The following is a 15386-nucleotide window of genomic DNA, read 5'->3' as shown; positions in this document are numbered from 1 at the left end:
ATGAGTCAATGGTGGGGGTACCCGGCGCAGTCATGAAATCAGATAATGAAAATCGATAACTACTACGTACGTAGTTTCGTGGACCAGAATGGGAATTTTTTTAAAATTATGTATGTAATTTTTAATTTTATTTTGACTCTATTTTATGCAATTTTGATGGAATTTAGACTAGAAATACAACAATCATAATTAATATTTACTACGTGTAAATAGAAATCTGAAAACGACAGCAAAATGGATTATGACGTCAATGCGGAGGAGCGAGTATACAAAAATTTATGTAGCCATGTGGAGAACTATTGTCTAGACTAAACTACCTGCTAAAACAATAATGATGCGAAGAAACATTTCATTTTTTCATTTGTATATTTTTTCCTCACAAATTATTCAATTAGAGTGAAACCAAAGGCGCTAGATGACCATCAATTATTAGGGACTAAAAAACGTTGACCAGCGGTGCAAAAGTCGGTACTGCACGATAGGCAAAGTGTACATGACATTTCATGTAATTTTCAATTGTGGCAACACACATTTTATTTTTCAAAGAATTGACTAAGAAAAGAGAGAGTTTGTTTTCTACAAAGTTATACATTTATAGGTAATAACAGAAAAAGAATTAACGCTTTCCAATCGTTTCAACACGAGAAAATAATCTAAGGCTGACGTGACGTTAAAATGACGTAGCCATGCTGCCCCAGTTCAGTGGACATATTCAAGTTTATAATATCATCGGAGCTTATCTAATAATCATATGAACTAGAAATTTTGCACATTTATTTTATTTCTTCTTGATAAAGAATTTTCATGAAATGATCTCTTTCTTTTATGGAGAAAAAGTAAATTCTCAATTATATCCCAGCAACCCTCGTATTGTAATGTTTCATAACGTAAGTTATTGTCTTTATAAAATGGGCGAACGTCAAGACAGCAGGTGTGCATTTTTAAAGGAGTATATTTCAGGCGCTTCAAAAGATATCAGATAAAAATTACTTTTTTCATAAAATTAACATATTCAAATATTTTATATAGTATTTTGGATGATTTCCTGAACAGGGCAAATTTTGGCCAAAACTGTACCTTGTTCTTTGTGACAGAATATGAGAAATTGATGATCCACTCTTATTATTAGCGAAGAATCAGGGACCTTAAAACTTTAAAATCATCATATTCATTTCATAGCAATAAGATTTTCATGCATTTGGGGAATGATTTGAAATTCACTAGGTTTACAGGCTTTAACAAGGGAAATGGCAGCTATTTACTTGTTATCGCAATGTGACATATGATGTTGGATGATATATTTTGATGATGTACAGTGATTATTGAATGTTTAGTGTCATCTTCATCACTTTGCCAATGCCAAGTAAGGGTGCATCAAAGATTTCATGAAATCCTTCTGAAATTCTAAAGAAACCTGAAAATGTCCAATCAATTTGGACTTAGTTTTTTTCACCCAAATTCCCTTGTGCACATGAGCACAAGTTAATTGGTTTGAAACAGGGAATAAGTGATCGTATTTTCTATATTCATTGATTGAGTGATGCAAAACTTACAAATCTAATTGCCTAAAAATGACTTTTTTTGTGCATGAAGACCAATTAGGGAATTTTTTAGATGTAAATTTGTGACAGAATATGAGAAATTGATGATCCACTCTTATTATTAGCGAAGAATCAGGGACCTTAAAACTTTAAAATCATCATATTCATTTCATAGCCATAAGATTTTCATGCATTTGGGGAATGATTTGAAATTCACTAGGTTTACAGGCTTTAACAAGGGAAATGGCAGCTATTTACTTGTTATCGCAATGTGTCATATGGTGTTGGATGATATATATTTTGATGATGTACAGTGATTATTGAATGTTTAGTGTCATCTTCATCACTTTGCCAATGCCAAGTAAGGGTGCATCAAAGATTTCATGAAATCCTTCTGAAATTCTAAAGAAACCTGAAAATGTTCAATCAAATTGGACTTAGTTTTTTTCACCCAAATTCCCTTGTGCACATGAGCACAAGCTAATTGGTTTGAAACAGGGAATAAGTGATTGTATTTTCTGTATACATTGATTGAGTAATGCAAAACTTACAAATCCAATTGCCTAAAAATGACTTATTTTGTGCATGAAGAGCAATTAAGGAATTTTTAGATGTAAATTTGTGACAGAATATGAGAAATTGATGATCCACTCTTATTATTAGGGAAAAATTGAAAATTTGATTTTCAAGTTGTAATTTTATGAATGAAGGTGTTACCACCTAGAAAATATACATAAGGATTTATCTCCCTTTACCACAGTCAACTCGCATTTAAATGAAGCGCTTTACCGACTCAGATTAGTCCTAAACACGCTTACTTCCTCTTCCTCTAATCAGTTTTGTCTGCGACAAACATGTCACAAGAACTGTGGGGAGGAAGGGAGGGTAGTACTAGGTGGTAAGTAAAACCTTTATTCATAAAATTACAACTTGAAAATCAAATTTTCAATTTCATTTCATTCGGTTTTACTTACCACCTAGAAAATATACATAAGGATGATTTCAAAGCCTTACCTAAAAGTAGGCTGGTGGGAATCTTTATAAATTTTCTCTTCTCTTCATAGACTATATACATGAAACTTCTTTCCCTTAACTACTATGTACATATATATTTTTCTAAAACACCAAAAATGTCAAAATTTACATATATCACAACTCGCAGAAAAAAAAACTTTAATGTTTTAATACTGCTACATCCACATCTTTCAAATAATATTTTGTGAATGTAGACTCTGACTTCCAATCTGCAAAGTAAATAGAGGACATACTTGCACCATTAAAAAGTGCCCAAGAAGGACCAACAGAACGTGTTGAATGACCTTTTACTTCAATATTGTCATCATAAGCCATTTTGATGGTATTGACAATTCATCTTGATATTGTTTGTGTTGAAACAGGTTTATGAGGGCCATTTAATGATAGAAACAATTTTTTTTTCATCTTTATCCTTCAAAACATGTCTAAAGTTTTCTGTTCTTTTCAAATAAAAAGCTAATGCTCTTTTAGGATCTAACTTTTTTTTCTGAAAAAGTTGGTACAAAAATCTTGGCACCGAAATGATTCATGCGATCTTGCTTTGAAAGTCCTTGTCTCACAAACGTCACTCCTCTGGTTGTTACTGTCACAGCTCCTTCGCCTAACTTCAGGGCTTGGATGTCTGAGCACCTCCGAAATGTTGTAATGGCTACAAGAAAAACAGTCTTGTAAGTCACATGTTTTAAAGAAGCCAATTTCAGTGGTTCAAAAGGTTCTTTTTGAAGCATAGCTAGTACTTTATGCAAGTCCCAGTCAGGTACTACACTAACTCTTGGAGGTCTTGAATTGAAAACGCCTTTAAGAAGGTGAATGATGTACGGATGCTGTCCAACAGGTACATTGTCAATAGGAGTCAAAACAGAAGAAAGCATAGACCTGCAACCAGCAATAGTTCTATATTGTAGACCCTCCTTATACAATTCTGTCAAAAATTCTGCACAATCTACTAAAGATACTGAATAGGGATCTTTATTCCGTTTATCACACCAACTACTGAACTTTCTGAATTTACAATTGTAGTCAATTTGAGTTCCTTTTCTCCATGACGCTGATAAAAGTTTTCTAGTTTCTTTTGAAAAGCCTTTACTTTTGAAATTTCTGTTGATAGAAGCCATGCCGTCAGACTGAAAATCTTTAGATCTGGATGATAAATGTTTGACCTTGGTTGAACTAAGAGATCTTCTCTTGCTGGAAGTCTTCATGGTATGTCTATTAGCATCTGTAATAGATCTGTGTACCAATGTCTCCTTGGCCACTGTGGCGCAATGAGAATTACTTGACACTGGAAATGTTTCTTGTGTGACAGAGTTTTCGGAATGAGACATATTGGAGGGTACGCGTATGCAATCATCTTGTCCCATGATATTGACAATGCATCTATTGCTAGAGCTTTCTGATCTGGAATCCAAGAACAGTAAATTGGAGTCTTGTGATTCCATTTCGAAGCAAATAAAGCTATCATTGGTTTCTCCCAAACACTGAATATCTGATTCAGTACCTGATTGTTCAGAGACCATTCTGTATGCTGAATCCTTACCCTGGACAGGTGATCTGCAATTGAATTCAAATGACCTGCTAGATGAGCAGCTTTCAGTAAGATGTTTTGAATTGCCAATTTCCACAACTTCCAAACTCTTAAACAAAGGGCAGGTGATTTTGTTCCCCCCATTTTGTTTATGAATTGCACTACAGTGGTATTGTCGCATCGAATGAGAACTTTCTGATCTTTCAGATATGGAAGAAAATATACAACTGACTTGTACACTGCTTCTAATTCCAGATGATTGATGTGCAGAGACTTCTCGTTCTCTGTCCATATTCCCTGATAAAATTTCTTCTCCATGAACCCCCCAAACCCCATGTTCGAAGCATCTGTTGTGAGGGTAATAGTTGCCTCCCATGGTTGAAGGGATCTGCCCTTTAAAGTGTTTACTCTTGATAACCACCAATTCAAATGTTCTACAAGGTGTTGAGTAATGGGAATCTGAAAATCTAGATCTCTGGACGATGGTTTCCAGAAATGTAACAGATGTAACTGAATTGGTCTCATGAACAGTCTGGCATAAGGAATCAGTTCTAGACAAGAGGCCATTAAACCCAATACTGTGCTGATGACATTTGATTCCCTGTTAGTATTAAGGTTTGAACTGCTGACTCTAAATTCTGAACTCTCTCTAGGGTTGGAAAAACTAAACCCTGATCTAGTCTGAATAAACTCCCCAAGTAGACTATTTTCTGACTGGGAATCAATTGAGATTTCTTTCTGTTGATTATGAAACCTAGGTGTAACAACAACTTGAGCACTTTCTCTCGATCCAACAATAAATTTTTTCGAGAGGAATTGACTATTAACCAATCGCCTAGGTAAGATACCAGTCTGATATTCTGTACCCGAAGATAAGCAGCTACTGTTGCTACTATTTTGGTAAATACCCTTGGAGCTTGGGTTGGACCAAAACATAGAACTTTGAATTGATAAGCTTTTTCTTGAACAAAAAACCGAAGATACTTGCGATGACTTGGATGCATTGGTACATGTAGATACGCATCTTTGAGATCGAGAGAAATTGCCCAATCGTTCTTGTTCACCAAATTGATTACTTTTATCAATGTGTCCATTTTGAAATGCTTTTTCACCATATACCTGTTTAGAGGTCTTAGATTTATAATTGGTCTCAATTCCCCTGATTATTTGGTTACTAGAAAAAATGTACTGTAAAAACCGTTTTGCATTTCCATGCAAGGAACAGGCTCTATTGCACCTTTTCCCAATATTTTGAACCTCTTCTAATATAAGAGCATTGGCATTTGTTTTGCGTATACCTGTCTGAATTTGGGAATAGAGAAGTTCAAATTTTAGACCCTTTTTCAGAGTTTGTAAAACCCATTTGTCGTCTGTTATTTTTTCCCAATGATGGCAAAATTTTTTAAGACGACCTCCTACAGGTATGTGGGGACACATTGATATTATTTCTGAGTCATTGATTAGATTTAAAGTTGCGAAAAGAACTCACTTTGTAATTCTTTCCACGTGATGCTCTGTTTGACTGGGCAAATCTGTTTCCTGCTCCATAACTGTAGTCTGTAGAGGTAGTCCTCTGTCTTTTGGGTTGAGCCTCTGAATAATATGTGAAGCTTTTTCTTTCATAATTGGTCTGCTGAGAAGTAGTACCTCTACTGCTTGTAGATTTAGACTTGAAATCTGGCAATACTTCAGCAAGTTGTTTATTTCTTTCTGTTTTCGCTTTCAGTTTATCATCAAACTGAGTCCCCAGAACACCATCTCCTGTCAGAGGAAGTGAAAGAATGGTGGAAGCATATTCTTTATATTCACTAAGCTCTGAATCAAACATGGTGGCTTTGCGTCTTATTATATGATGACATGCTCCTGTCCTACAGATTTGATCAAGTGTTTTTGTCGACATAGCAAAAATGTCTCTCACTGTTTGAAAAGCTCTATCTATATTAGGTTCTTTATCTTGTAGCGAATCTAACAAGAAACCCAATGCTTGTTGTGTATAACAGTTCGAAATTATAGCCATCCTTGAAGCAACTTGTCCTTGGTAACCCAACTTCTCCACTGCTCTAAGAGATTTGGTATAGAGTCCTGGTGAAGTACCAAAAGCTCCCTTCTGTCCATATTTTTTGGTAAGTAATGATTCTACTGAGTCATCCAAAGAAGGCACATTTAAAATGTCCTTACTATCTTTACTTACTGGAAATAAAGTCTTGTAACTTTCCTTGTATGATGTCAATTTAGAAGGATTATCTGTCCTCCAGGATTTGCTGATTATTTCCTTCTGACTTACATCCAGACACAATCCCACATCTATATTATCTGACGATGAGGCATCAGAACCGAAAATTTCAGTGAGTTTACTTACGTTGTTTTCTTTATTTTCTGTTGATTTTGCATTAGAAGTGTACTTGAAAAAACATTCTTTTTCCTCACACAATACTTCGTCTTGGGCTTCAGATCTGTGACTTTGATAAGTCTCATTCCTTGATATTGGACTTTCTTCATCTTCTGGAGAATCAAGCAGTGTTCTTCTTTCTTCTCTGCTAACATGAATAGACATAGCGTCTGGGTCTGATACTCGAGGCGCATCCGAAATGCCCTCATGTGTATCACGAAAAAGTAGGCCCGCCGAAACGGCCGAATTTTCTCTGTTTCTCTGATGGTCCGCCTCATTGGCGTCCACAGAAATTACAATATAGGGCTCAGAACCATTTTGAACATTGTCACTTACCGAACGGTTCATAAAAACCTGAAAAATTTGGTCAATTTTGTTATCTATCTGCCCCTTTTGTTCTTGACTGGCAAGTCTTGCTTCGAAATCTTCAAATTCTTTTCTGGTCGTGGTCCTCTTCTTTTTTCCTGACCGTGTTTTAGATGTAATAATGGAAGATATCTCTTCATTTTCTGCCATAATTTCCATACGATAGAGATAGATTATCAAAGATGTTGACTGTTTGGCGCAGAAAAATAAACTGATTAGAGGAAGAGGAAGTAAGCGTGTTTAGGACTAATCTGAGTCGATAAAGCGCTTTATTTAAATGCGAGTTGACTGTGGTAAAGGGAGATAAATCCTTATCTATATTTTCTAGGTGGGAAGTAAGATTTCATGAAATCCTTCTGAAATTCTAAAGAAACCTGAAAATGTTCAATCAATTTGGACTTAGTTTTTTTCACCCAAATTCCTTTGTGCACATGAGCACAAGCTAATTGGTTTGAAACAGGGAATAAGTGATTGTATTTTCTATATACATTGATTGAGTGATGCAAAACTTACACATCAAATTGCCTGAAAATGACTTATTTTGTGCATGAAGACCAATTATGGAATTTTTTAGATGTAAATATGTAACAGAATATGAGAAATTGATGATCCACTCTTATTATTAGCGAAGAATCAGGGACCTTAAAACTTTAAAATCATCATATTCATTTCTTAGCCATAAGATTTTCATGCATTTTGGGAATGATTTAAAATCCATTAGGTGTACAGGCTTTAACAAGGGAAATGGCAGCTATTTACTTGTTATCGCAATGTGACATATGATGTTGGATGATATATTTTGATGATGTACAGTGATTATTGAATGTTTAGTGTCATCTTCATCACTTTGCCAATGCCAAGTAAGGGTGCATCAAAGATTTCATGAAATCCTTCTGAAATTCTAAAGAAACCTGAAAATGTTCAATCAATTTGGACTTAGTTTTTTTCACCCAAATTTCCATGTGCACATGAGCACAAGCTAATTGGTTTGAAACAGGGAATAAGTGATTGTATTTTCTATATACATTGATTGAGTGATGCAAAACTTACAAATTCAATTGCCTAAAAATGACTTATTTTGTGCATGAAGACCAATTAGGGAATTTTTTAGATGTAAATTTGTGACAGAATATGAGAAACTGATGATCCACTCTTATTATTAGAGAAAAATCAGGGACTAAAATCAGGGACTTTTAAACTTTAAAATCATCATATTCATTTCATAGCCATAAGAGTTTCATGCATTTTGGGATTGATTTGAAATTCACTTGGTGTACAGGCTTTAACAAGGGAAATGGCAGCTACTTACTTGTTATCACAATGTGACATATGATGTTGGATGATATATTTTGATGATGTACAGTGATTATTGAATGTTTAGTGTCATTTTCATCACTTTGCCAATGCCAGGTAAAGGTGCATCAAAGATTTCATGAAATCCTTCTGAAATTCTAAAGAAACCTGAAAATGTTCAACCAAATTGGACTTAGTTTTTTTCACCCAAATTCCCTTGTGCACAAGAGCACAAGCTAATTGGTTTGAAACAGGGAATAAGTGATAGTATTTTCTATATACATTGATTGAGTGGTGCAAAACTTACAAATCTAATTACCTAAAAATGACTTATTTTGTGCATGAAGACCAATTAGGGAATTTTTTAGATGTAAATTTGTGACAGAATATGACAATTATTTGTAATGAAAACTAAGAAGAGAAATGTAGGGGAACCTTTTCTCCTATCCATAAAATAATATTGTCAAATTTTGAGTTTTATTATTTTTCAATAAGTGTTATATGTTCCTTTTTCTTCTTAATTTAAATTTTTAAAGAATACTTCGTCTTCAGTTAGTTTGGGACAGTACAATTTGGGACCATTTCCTGTATGTTCGTATTGATTAAGGTTCGAGTTGCATTACCATTTTTCTCACAATTCTGTATTCAAAAATTATATGTATTGATTAAATAAATCAATACTCTATTATCATCAGAAGCCTTTCACCAAATACGTATGAGGAAATACCAAATTTCAACATTATTTTTCATAAAGAACGTCTATTTATTATTCGCACTGATATGTATGTAGGCAGCAGCATTGAACAAACAGCCTACCCAATGGAAATCCAATACGAGAAAAAAAGGTTAAAAATTTTAAATTATGCCTTCATTCTAGGAATTGTTCAATGGACTCCTAATAAATATTTCAACTGCACAGAGAACTAAAACTAAATATGACTGTTGTCAGAACAATCAGTGTCAGGGTATATTTTTCCTTATTTAGGAAATTATACTTGTTTCATGTGACTGTGAAGTATTTATATTTATGGTAATGATTTACCTTAACACCAGTATAACATCAAGCAAGTATGGCTTTCTTTCTATACATTCTTGCTTAAAAAATTTAAGCCAATAAACAAGATGAGTTTGTATGTTTTTCAGAAGTTTAATAAATCGCCATGATCGTATAGTTTTTAATATAATTCCTGAAATGTCATTAAAAGAAAAAAAAATCACCAAGTATTTAAAAGACGTTTACAGGTAAATAGTCAATACAAATGAAAGAATTATGCAGGAACCGTATTAAAAAATAACGCATCAGGATTAAACTTTTTTTTTATTATATACAGCTTTCTAACAAGGTGTTTAAAAGTAATATTTGTTTTTAACAGGAAAGACATAAATATGCAGTTATATTGTATTACGAAATGCAGACTTAACAGTGCATCACACAGGATATTTATTTGTCCGTTGGTAGTAAAGACTGGACAAGCATCAAGTTAAAGATTTATTGATGGGGTCAATGTAGGATAGCTGTCTTAATCATTTCTGTTAGAGCATCTTTGATCAAGCATATGTCATCTATATTTCTTTGGAATTGGGCAAAAGAATTAAAGATCTGGTCTCTAGCTTTCTTAATTGCAACTAAAAGTATTAATTTGGTACAAACTTATCAAAACTAATTTATAATATAAAATGATATTTTTATTTTATTTTTGATACATCTCAACAAACAAATTGCAGAAAGTCACGTCTCATACAGATGACAGATGGTTGAAATTAAGTTTTACAGTCTAATGAAAAACAATATAATGATTAGTATTTTTGATATTTTTTAGACGTGGCTTCGTTCACCATGCATTTAAAAATACAATGTGCAATTAAATTTTGACTGTGAATGTTAAATATACCATGCGTATTTTTATTTTTTAACATGCACAGTTTTTGGCTGGAACAACAATTCTTTTAGGTCACATATGCCAAAGCATCTAGCGAGCTTTTCAGATTTAAATTTGTCTGTTTTCTATTGTCGTTGTAATTTATTCATAATGTCGTCTTCTTCAAAACCATCGAACTAATGCCAACCATACTTGGCACAAAGCACAATAGGGCTAGGGGGTTTCAAGTCTGTTCAAATGAATTAACGCACCCTCTGTAGAAGAAGTTAGGAAAAGGCAAAAGGGGGTGGATGTTATCAAAAAATTTCTCAAGAATTTATTGGATAGAAAAGATTAAACTTGTGTTTAAGTTTATTGACTTCATATAAATTCAAGTTTGTTGATAGTAGGGTTCCATTTGGGTCTGGTGTGGGCTACAGTAGTGGAGCATTATTTTTAACGTTATAATGTATTGAAATCTGTTTGAAAAATTTCTTCTCAACAAGATTAAGGTTATAATAAGTGATGTTAATATGCAAGCAAACTCAGCTAATGCATGTTAAAGTTTGTTGAAATGATCATGGTACAGGTAGTTCAGATTCACATTCATTAAAATCATTGCATCGGCGATGGGTTGAGTTCGTAAGCGGGGATCAAATGTTTGCAAGGAAATACAGAGGAGGAAATGTACGAATATTTTCAAGATAAGCAGGGGCGTGATAAATGGTATTCATATATAAGCTTCCTCAAATAGTGCACTTTCATTTTTAATTCATATTACGGTCTCCGGGGGTTAGGGGATCAACTTTTTAGATTCAGATATATGGGGAAAATCTTTAAAATTCGTCCTCTACAGAACCGAAAGACCTAGATTATTCATATCAATATGCAGAAATCCTAAGGTAGTTCTAATTCAAATCTATTCAAATCATAGTCCCTGGGGATCAGGTAAGGTCTCATTAGGGAATTAGAATTCGCATTTGAATGCACAAGATTATTTTTTTTTTTTGAAATTCGCTAAAGAGTAGCAGAGCAACACTTAAATGTATTGATTTGCAATATTAGAAAGTTGTGTGGATTCTGTTTTAAACCGGGTTTTTAGTAGGAAAAATCCGGATTTGAAATGATGAAAATGGGGCGACTGTCAAATATTCGGATTACTCCTACAATTTTCAAGATATGAACATTTTTTTCTGTAGATCATTTATACATGTACATATATCAGAGATGTGCATATTACATGAATTTAGATTTTTTTTATTTTGAGAAAATACTAGCTTTGAACTGAAGTCATTTTTATGCCCCCCTTCGAAGAAGGGAGGGCATATTGCTTTGCTGTTGTCTGTCGGTCGGTCTGTCTGTCGGTCCACCGACAGTTTCCGTTCATTTTCTGCGCAGATGTTGCACATACTGAAATGAAATTTGGTATACAGATTTATCGTAAGAATATCTAGGTCAAGTTTTGTTTTGGGTACGATCGTGCAATTTTTGACCCTTGGACTTAGAAAAATTCCAATTATGGGAGGGGGGGGGGCATGAGTGTTTCACAAACATCTCTTGTTATTAGAAATGTGCATAGTACTTGGATTTTGATTGTTAATAACATTTGAGGAAAAATTCCAATTATGGGGGGGGGGGGCATGAGTGTTTCACAAACATCTCTTGTTATTAGAAATATGCATAGTACTTGGAGTTTGGTTGTTAATAACATTTGAGGAAAATACCATTTGTTGGACTTAAGTCATTTCTATGCAAAATATGCTACAAGTGTACATTGATTTTGTTGGGATGTCACCCTCTATAGTTTTCATAATATATCGTTTTTACAATTCTGTGAGAAATACAAGTCATGTTCACACAAAAGAAAACCCGGTTTGCTGTCACACTGACAGCTTTCCTTTCTTTTTTTATTTTCATTATAAATCCTTGTGTAATGGTGGGTCTGCAATCGGATTTACAAATTTTACATAATTATAAATCCTTGTGTAATGGTGGGTCTGCAATCGGATTTACAAATTTTACATAATTATAAATCCTTGTGTAATGGTGGGTCTGCAATTGGATTTACAAATTTGACATAATGCGAGAATAGAGAGAGAGAGAAATCTTATGATTTTCTTTCTTCAGAACATCAGATTCATTATTGTCATATTGATACTGTCAGAAGCATCCCGATGAATTGTGGATTCGAGTTCAGGTTGATTATATTCTTAGGGTTGAGATGTGGTTGCAATATAGGGTCCAAATTGTACATGGGGATAAAGATGGGGAAAATAAGATCTTCAAAACAGCCTGGGCTAAATTGACTGAGCGTTGTGGTCCATGATACTTTTCCATGTATCAAAATACACTACAGTCAAACCTCAATATCTCGAACTCGATGGGACCAAGAAAAAACTTCGAGATATCGAGGGTAAAATACTTAAATATGTGGTTAGGATTTCCTAATCACTTTGACATATCCAGGGTATTGGAAATATCCGTGTTCGAGATACAGAAGTTCAATTGTACTTTTTGTAGTACACTAGATGATGATTATTAACAGCATCCATTTTTTTCCTACGTCAATTGTAGAGTAAATTAAAAGTTCTCTTTTACCTTTGATATATCTAATATTAGGACGAATACAATTGAAACGAGGAAGTAAGTAAATCATAGTGCAAATTTTGTTCGATAATATGATCTATCAGAGAAGACAGTTATAATTAAAAAACAATTTTGTTGAATATAGATTGTTAAAATTTTTAAGACTCAGTTGTTTTTATTTTTTAATAATAGGAATATTTACATGTATATCAGGGTAATAAATAAGATGTCATTTTGTACCTTTTGCTCGAGTCATTTGGCATCAAAAAGGAATGCCATTGTTAAAAGAGAAAGTGTTTAGTTTGGTAAAGTAAGTGTGTGGAAGTTTGCTAATAATTTAGGTTACATATTTAATAAAGTTAAACTGTTAATGGTAAAAGAATCTGCCCTCCGTTTTATTTCATATATTTGTGACTTTTATGATGCATGATCAGAAAGATAAGACAAATCGTATACTATTTTCAGGTCACCCAAGTCACTCAGGTGACCTATTGCTATCCGTTTTTGTCTGTCGGCGTTCATCGTGCGACGTGCGTCGTGCTTTAACATTTGAACATTTTCAGCTTCTTCTCTGAAACCGCAAAACCAATTTTGGCATATAGCATCTATGGGTGAAGGGGAACAAAGACTGTAAATTTCAGGGTCCCTGCCCCCTTGGGGTCTGAGGGGTGGGGCTAAAACCACCAAAATTAATGCAACCTTAAAAATCTTCTTCACTCCTGGACACCAAACAGTCAAACTGTTGGCATGATTGTAATAAGCATTGAGCCCTCTACCAAAATTGTGAAATTCATGGCCCCAGGGTAAGGGGTCCTGGTGTTAGGGCGGGGCTATATAGATCATATAGTGAAAATGCATTAATTCTTTGAAAATCTTCTTCTCAGCTCCTGGGTATTAAACAAACTAAGTACATGGTTATGATGAGCAAGAGTGCCTTTTAAAAAAAATTGTGAAATTCATGGCCCCTGGGTCAGGGGTTCTGGTGTTAGTGTGGGGCTCTATTGATTATATAGTGAAAATGCATTAATTTTTTGAACATCTTCTCTGCTCCTGGTTATTAAACAAACTAAGTACAAAATTATGATGAGCAAGAGTGCCTCTTCCAAAATTGTGAATTTCATGACCCCTGGGACAGGGGTTCTTGTGTAGGGGGGGGGGGGGCTCTATTGATTATATAGTGAATATCCATTAATTCTTTGAAAATCTTCTTCTCTGCTACTGGGTATTAAACAAACTAAGTACATAGTAATGATGTACATAGTAATGATGAGCAAGAGTGCCTCTTCCAAAATTGTGAATTTCATGACCCCTGGGTCAGGGGTTCTTGTGTAGGGGGGGGGGGGGCTCTATTGATTATATAGTGAATATCCATTAATTCTTTGAAAATCTTCTCTGCTACTGGGTATTAAACAAACGATGTACATAGTAATGATGAGCAAGAGTGCCTCTTCCGAAATTGTGAAGTTCATGGCCCCTGGTTCAGGGCTTCTGGTGTTAGGGTGGGGTTCTATTGATTATATAGTGAAAATGCATTAATTCTTTGAAAATCCTCTCCTCTGCTCCTGGGTATTGAATAAACTTAACCAAGTACATAGTTATAATGAGCAATAGTGCCTCTTTCAGAGTTTTGAATTTCATGGCTCCTGGGTCATTGGTACTAGAGTAAAGGGGGGGGGGGCTGTATTAATTATGTAGAGAAAATCCATTAATACTTTGAAAATCATCTTCTCTGCTCCTGGATATTTAACAAACTAAGTACAAAATTGTGATGAGCAAGATTGATTATTGATTATATAGTGAATATCCATTAATTCTTTGAAAATCTTCTTCTCTGCTACTGGGTATTAAACAAACTAAGTACATAGTAATGATGTACATAGTAATGATGAGCAAGAGTGCCTCTTCCAAAATTGTGAATTTCATGACCCCTGGGTCAGGGGTTCTTGTGTAGGGGGGGGGGGGGCTCTATTGATTATATAGTGAATATCCATTAATTCTTTGAAAATCTTCTCTGCTACTGGGTATTAAACAAACGATGTACATAGTAATGATGAGCAAGAGTGCCTCTTCCGAAATTGTGAAGTTCATGGCCCCTGGTTCAGGGCTTCTGGTGTTAGGGTGGGGTTCTATTGATTATATAGTGAAAATGCATTAATTCTTTGAAAATCCTCTCCTCTGCTCCTGGGTATTAAATAAACTAAGTATATTGTTATGATGAGCAAGAGTGTCTCTTCCAAAATTTTGGATTTTCGGCCCCTGGGTCGGGGTTCTCGTGTTAGGGCGGGGCTCTATTAATTATGTAGTGAAAATGTATTTGTTTTGTTAAATAATACTGTCTAATCATTAGCGTTTAGCAGATAAACAAAGTGCATAGTTATGATGAATAAGGGTGCTTCTTACAAAATTTTTAAATCTTTGTGGTCCCAGGGTGAGGGGCTTTTGTGTTTCTCATTGGAAGGGGGGGGGGGTCTGTTGATAATATAGTGAAAATGTGTTCATTCTTTGAATATCTTCAATTAAGTTCAGAGTTATGATGATGAGGGTACCTCTTCCAAATTTGTGAAATTCATGAGCCTGGGTCATGGGATTTGTGATTAGGGTAGGGCTGTGTTGAATCTGTAGTCATGGTACATGTAGTGAAAATGTATTATTTTTTTTCAAATCTTCTCTGCTCCTTGGCATATCAAAGGCAAACGAAGCAAAAGTTTTAATAAGCAAGGATATTGTTACCAGATTTTTTTAAACATGGGACTATTTGGTCAAGTGTTCTGGTCTTGGCCAGGGCTCTATTA

This window comes from Saccostrea echinata, unplaced genomic scaffold (assembly GCF_033153115.1).
Source record: "Saccostrea echinata isolate AGI-Se365-2 ecotype Australia unplaced genomic scaffold, CSIRO_AGI_Sech_v1 ptg000066l, whole genome shotgun sequence".
In the NCBI taxonomy this organism is placed as follows: Eukaryota; Metazoa; Mollusca; class Bivalvia; order Ostreida; family Ostreidae; genus Saccostrea; species Saccostrea echinata.
Note: the sequence above shows the minus strand (reverse complement) of the source record.